General features: G+C 50.7%; 1 non-coding gene across 1 annotated transcript; it reads left to right on the top strand.

Moving 5' to 3' along the window:
- The first annotated feature begins 6,073 nt into the window (after positions 1-6,073).
- Positions 6,074-6,145, top strand: TRNAC-GCA (transfer RNA cysteine (anticodon GCA)). Its single transcript has one exon. It is a non-coding gene; the product is annotated as a tRNA-Cys (tRNA).
- The last annotated feature ends 476 nt before the right edge of the window (positions 6,146-6,621 follow it).

The raw sequence follows: 6,621 nt of genomic DNA, 5'->3' as shown, positions 1-6,621 counted from the left end.
CTTGGGCTGGGTTGTCCTCCCTGCCTAGGCAGATGTGGCTTTGTATTGCACCCTCTGCGAGCTTTTCCGGATGAGTTTGGAGAGAGCCTTGCTTCCTCCCTCACTCCAGGACTGGGTCTCACTCCACGCTCCCTGTTGGTGGGCCCCAGATTGTGCAGGTGCAAGGCAGCTTGCCTTACCAGGACTGTCCCCAGGCAAGTGCCTCCTGCCAGGATCCTGGGGAAGGGATGAACTAGGGTCCGGTTCCCCAGGAGTGCTGCTGTCGCAGTTTGAGAACTAAGGTTTCAGGTTCCCTATGAACAGGGACTGAGCAGCCTCCAACGTCTGGAAGCATCCATGCTCTGGTGACACAGGTGAATTATGCATATGTATGTAAGCGTATTTTAAGATTTATTTTTTATTTATTTGAAAGGCAGAGTTATATAGAGAGAAGGGGAGACACAGAGAGAGAGTCTTCCATCTGTTAGTTCATTCTCCAAATGACTGCAACAATCAAGACGGGGCCAGGCTGAAGCCAGGAACCAGGAGCCTCTTCTGGTTTTTCTCTCAAATGAGTACAGAAGCCCCAAAACAAATAATCAAAGAAACAACAACAACAAAAAAAGAATATAGGAGCCTAACCGCTCATGCTATCTCCTGCTGCTTTCCCAGGTACATTAGCTGGAATCCGGATCAGAAGTGGAATAGGTGGAACTTGAACTTATGCCCATACAGGATGTTGGTACTGTAGGTAGAGGCTTAGCATTCTAAGACACAAGGCTGGCCCCACAATGTATTCTTACAGGTACACATTCTCACTAAGCAAGGCAGACATTAAAGACAACCTGAAAAGGCTCTCCCTCCTGCCCCCTCTGCCCTGCACTGCCCCAGCCACCGCAACCATGGCGGTGTGGGGACACCCCAGGCTCTCCCTGGGGCTTTTGCAGGCATCCACGCACTGTAGAGAAATACAGGAAAGTGGACCACACGGTATCCTGTGCCCATCCTGCTGTGGCCTGCTGTGCACACTCTGCGAGAGTCCTGAGGATTTTCTCATATTGGTACATTTGGACCAGCTTCCTTCCTGGAAGCCCAGACTGGCTGGGACTTGGTGTCCGGGGCCCTGGCTAATGGTGGAGCCAGCTGGCATGTAGTGGCCGAGGCACATGTGTCTTGGGGTAGCTGTGTCAGGTCGCCTGTGTGCAGCAGAAGGACTGAGTTGTGTCCCTGCACGGCAGGGTGCAGTGCTTGGGGCAGTGCTGAGTCATGGCGATTGTTGTTAGATGGTAGCAGCTGGGAGTGTTCTCTATGAATTCATTGATCTCAGAAGTCATACCTGCCCTGTGTCCTGTGGGAGGCCAGGATGGAGTAAAAATTATTGCCTGTTTTCTTAGAAAATAAAGTGCTTGTTTATTTATTTACTTCGAAGGCAGAGAGATTATCTATCTATCTATTTCCCTCTTACCTCTTGATGCACTCTTCAAATGCCTGCCACCACAGCTGGGAGCCATGCACCCCATCTCCCCAATGGCTGGCAGAAGCCCAGGTCCTTGCTCTGTCATTGGCTGCTTCCTGAGATGCACAGTAGCAGGGCGCTGGACCCAAACCGGAGGCAGGACTGGCTCCTCGGTGCTCCAATTCAGGACACGGGTGACCCAAGTGGCAGCTCAACCCACAGAGCCACAGCACCCATCCCTGCTGCCCGGGGTCGTGCTGAGCCTTGGAGACAGGCACAGGCAGGTGATAGCCCTTGGCTCCCGAAGGGCACCTGGCCGGGGCACTGTGTGGTGGCAGCCGGGTGTCGCAACAGGGACTGGGAGAAAACTGCAAACCAACAAGACAGCTGCTTCCCTGAGGGAGCGTTTGGTTTCTTTGTCCTGACAGAATTTGTGTGGCAGCTCAGCAGCACTGACCCAGGCTCCTGGCAGCCCAGGCACCTGTGCTGGACAGGGACCTCGTGGCTTTGGCTCAGGAGAGTCACCTCCATGTGTATGGCTGGTAAGGAGATGGCAAGAAGGGGGACAGCATAAATCTAGAAAGAAAGAGAAAGAAAGAAAGAAAGAAAGGAAGGAAGGAAGGAAGAAAGAAAGAAAGAAAGAAAGAAAGAAAGAAAGAAAGAAAGAAAGAAAGAAAGAAAGAAAGAAAGAGAAAGAAGGAAAGAAGGAAAGAAAGAAATGCCGGCCCAATGACCAAAATCCTCACCTTGCGTGTGCTAGAATCCCATATAGGCACCAGTTCATGTCCAGCTTCCCGTCCAGCTTCCTGCTTGTGGCCTGAGAAAGCAGTAAAGGATGGCTCAAGTATTTAGGCCTTAGCACCCACATGGGAGACCTGGAGGAAGCTCCTGGCTCCTGCCTCTGAACTGGCCCCGGCTCTAGCCGTTGCAGCCATTTCAGGGATTAAACCAGTGAGTGGAAGATTCTCTCTCTCTCTCTCTTTCTCTCTCTCTCTCTCTCTATCTCTATCTCTTCACTGTAACTCTGCCTTTCAAATAAAAATCTTTTTAAAAAGTACAAATAATACTGTAGTGCTCTTCCTCGGTTCGTTTTAAAACATATTTCCAGAAGCGGCATGACTTAAGCAGCATGACAAATGCAGTATTATCAAACTGCTTTCCAATAGGAGCACCGAGGACTTGCAAATGTGGAAAACACTCATTTCCACAACCTTGTCATAGGCTGTTGATGCTAGATGAACACACATGAGACAAAGCAATGAGAAGTACTGCAGCCTGCCTTAGTGACTTGGGCTGTCACAACAAAACCCTGTAGACGGGGTGGCTTCAGCCACAGAACTTTCCGTTAGCTGTGGAGGCTAGAAGTCCAAGGCCGCTGAGGGCTCCCTGTTCCCAGCCTTCAGGTCGCTACCATCTCTTCCTTCTTCTACTAAGGGACAAATTCCATTGTGGGGACCCCTCCTCATGACCTTTTCTGAACCCAGGCCCTAAGTGCCCACCTTCAAGGGCCATCACTTTGAGGATGAAGGCTTTGACCTGAATTTGGGGGCTGGGAGGGGGAACATTGTTCACCTGGAACACTGACCGGGATCTGAGAAATCATCTCCGGATTCGTTTGACAGCGTGTTGAGGTGCAACCGCCCTTCCCACCGGACTCCCATGTTGAAGCCAGTGCCTGGGAATGTAACAGCCCCTGGAGGCCTTAGAGGGAGGTCATGAGGCCACAACAAGGCTGAAGGAATGTGGCCCTGCTGCAGCAGGTATTCTTACAAGAAGAGGCACTAGGGATGTGCTCACAGACATGAAAGGCCACGTGGGGACCTGAGAGGGAAGGCCAGATGCCAGCTATGGCGAGAGGCCTTGGGAGAGATACAACCTCCAACCCCTCTCTCCGGGACTCGCAGCTTCAAGAACCACGAGGAAGTTAGCTTCTGTCGGCCAAGCCCTGGAGCCGTGGCGTCTTCTCAGGGAACCCCTGGCAGACTCTCAGGTGAAGAACACATTAGTGAAACCATGTTTGTGCCCGGCTGTCTCCAACAGCCCAAACGTCCAACGTCTCAGGACTGCCCACATGATTTCTAGTACAGCCTGACGATTGCATGTTAGGCAGAGTTTTAAATGAAAACAAACGGCTGGCAATGTTCTTTATGAACTGATATGAAAGAAGCAAAAACCAGGGCCCACCACTGCCATCTTGGTGGGTGGAGCCCAGTTAAGTCTGAGCAGTGGAGTGGGTACCTTACTCTCCGGGCCATGTGACTGTGGCTGGGAGAACCCGTTCTGTGTCAGGATGACTGCTGGGAATCCTAGCTCAATGCTTTGGGACCCTGCACCCATGTGGGAGACCCGGAAGAAGTTCCTGGTTCCTGGCTTCGGATTGGCACAGAACTGGCCATTGCGCTCACTTGGGGAGTGAATCATCGGATGGAAGATCTTCCTTTCTGTCTCTCCTCCTCTCTGTATATCTGACTTTGTAATAAAAATAAATAAATCTTAAAAAAAAAAAAGAAAAAAACATGGTTGGATCTGTCTGCAAGAACCAACATCCTATATGGGCTCTGGTTCATGTCCCAGCTGCTCCACTTCCCATCCAGTTCCCTGCTTGTGGCCTGGGAAAGCAGTCGAGGACGGCCCAAAGCCTTGGGATCCTGCATCCATGTGGGAGACCTGGTAAAAGCTCCTGACTGCTGGCTTCAGATCAAATCAACTCAGCTCTGGCCATTGCAGTCATTTGGGGGAGTGAACCAACAGATGGAAAATCTTGCTCTTTGTCTCTCCTTCTCTTTGTCAATCTGCCTTTCCAATACAGATTAATAAATTTTATTTGTTTTTCTTTTTTGCCATCTTTAAAATTAATTACATTGCATTATGTGACATGGTTTCATAGGCTCTGGGATTCCCCCAACCCCTCCCCGTGTCCTCCCGCCACGGTGGATTCCTCCACCTTGTTGCAGTATTATAGTTCAAATTCAGTCAAGATTCTTTCATTACAAGCATGTACCAAGCATAGAGTCCAGCATCTTATTGTCCAGATAAATTCAACGGTTTCTTGGGGAGACCATCTCTGGTCTGATGGTAGAACTGGCAGAATATCATCCCGATCAGATTAATACATTTTAAGAAAGCAGTTATTGCTTCTTCCTTCTGGAGGGTGGAAGTTCCTAGTCAAGGACGGGCACCTGCTTCCCTTGAGCCTCTGCGGAGAACAGCTCCAGGACATGGTGGCCATCCTTGGCTTTCCTGGGCTGGTGCGCAGTTCTCTTCCTCTGGCTTTATCTATCCTTAATGATGGTCACATACCCAGGAGGTCAAGGTCAGGGCTTCGGCACAGCGGTGCAGGGGACTCATTAAGCCCATGACAGGGACCTTGTGTTCTGGCAGCAGGTGCAGACAAGGCATCATTAAGGTATACCAGATAACATTCCTAAGAGAGCTACATCGTGAAGAAAACAAGAGGACATTTACATGTGAAAGACAGAATGGGGAAAGGGGGTCAGGATGGGGAAAAGGACCCCAGCTGCTGTCGCTATAGTCCAACACCTACACTCAAGCCCCGACAGATGGCAGCTCTGAAGGCTGCTTCCCTCCGCTGGCATGCACTCAGAGCCCACGACGCTTACTAAGTCAGCCTGGGGGTCCTGCTGTACCCTCAGACCTCAACACCTCTTCTCCAGACTCCACTCCCTTCCTCTCATCCAATAAGAGGGGCAACAATAATCTTTGAACCTTCTTGTCAAACAGCCTTGACTCTGATCTTTCTGGTGTTATCACCTGGAATTCCTTTCCATCTCCCTGCTTAGTAAGGTCCTTGGAATGCAAGGCTCATTTAAAACAAGCGGTGTTGTTGCCCCGGTCTCTGGTCAGGCTCTCGCTCAATGCTCTTTCTAGCATCCCCACAGTTCCTGGGTCACACCGTATTACCGTCTGTTGACATTTCAGGCATTTCCATAGGCTTTCTGTTGGTATTGAGCCAGGAGCTGTGTGGTGGTTAGGGTCAGGCACACAACAGGCACCCACTGAATACATGCTAGATGAGAGAATGAGAGGCATGAAAGAATCCGGCTGGATGCCAGGCTCTAGGCAGCAGAGCAGTGATTGCTCATCTTCCTTCCGATGTAGGTTCCGCTGAGAAGGCCTTGTCGCTGCAGGGATGGCCCCTGTGCCCATCTCTGACTTCTTTCAGAGAACTGTCCTCCCTCTTCACTGTGGGCACGTGTTCTGAGTGAAAGTGAAGCTCCTGAAATGGTTTTGCCATTCTTGTAACCTGCTTCTGGTGGCAGTGTTTGGTAATGGGCAGGCACAGAACCAAGCCAAAGCGACTCGAATCCTTGCCCAGCAATGTTCAGACCGAAGCTATTTTCCCTGTGACAACCAGTGTATGGCGATGTGAGCCTGAATGAGAGGTAGGGTCTCAGCTGTGCGGATAGCCTGCTTTGAGACATGCAAACCGACCTAAGAGAGAATCGAAGAACATTACAGCATCTCCTGACGGCATCTGCTCTCTTCATTGTTCTGATTCCAGTGACTTGCCTCTTGCTTTTTTGTAGCAGCAGCTGGATTTTCATCTCTGCTAGCAGTTTTTAAATACAGTATGGCTATAAAGCTGAAGTATTGTTAGTGAGAGGACTTAGCACGGCAGGGGGTATAGCTCAGTGGTAGAGCATTTGACTGCAGATCAAGAGGTCCCCGGTTCAAATCCGGGTGCCCCCTCACTTTTTTTTGTTGTAGTCTTCGCTCACAGAACCCACCTTAGCCAAGTTCATCTTTTTTTTTAGGGGGGGACAGTGTGTGTGGGGGAAAACAAAGCAGTGAAAGGGGGAAACAAAACTGTAGACAGGACAAATAGATGCTGGATAAGCAGTCAGCAGCTGTCCACCAGAGGGAGTGTGTGATCAGATTAACCAGAAACAAAACCAGAGCTGGCCTGGGCCAGCAGTGTGTGAGCTGCGGGAGGACAAGACAGGCGGAGAAGACGCCAGGGCATGGTGATGAGCTGAACTGGCTCAACAGGAAATTGTTTCTCCTTGTGGTCTGCTGGAGGCCAGGACAGCCGTCAGCCATGGGCTCAGGGCTCTCTCCTAGAGGCCTAGCACTGGGAGGAGGCAGATGTTTCTGCAGCTGGACAGCGCCTTGCATGCCAAGATAAGGTCTTGGGGGTTCCCAGCACCTGGCACAGACTGGAACAT

Source organism: Ochotona princeps, chromosome 25 (genome assembly GCF_030435755.1).
Source record: "Ochotona princeps isolate mOchPri1 chromosome 25, mOchPri1.hap1, whole genome shotgun sequence".
Classification (NCBI taxonomy): Eukaryota; Metazoa; Chordata; class Mammalia; order Lagomorpha; family Ochotonidae; genus Ochotona; species Ochotona princeps.
The sequence above is the reverse complement of the archived record's forward strand: the minus strand, read 5'-3'. Positions and strand labels throughout refer to the sequence as shown.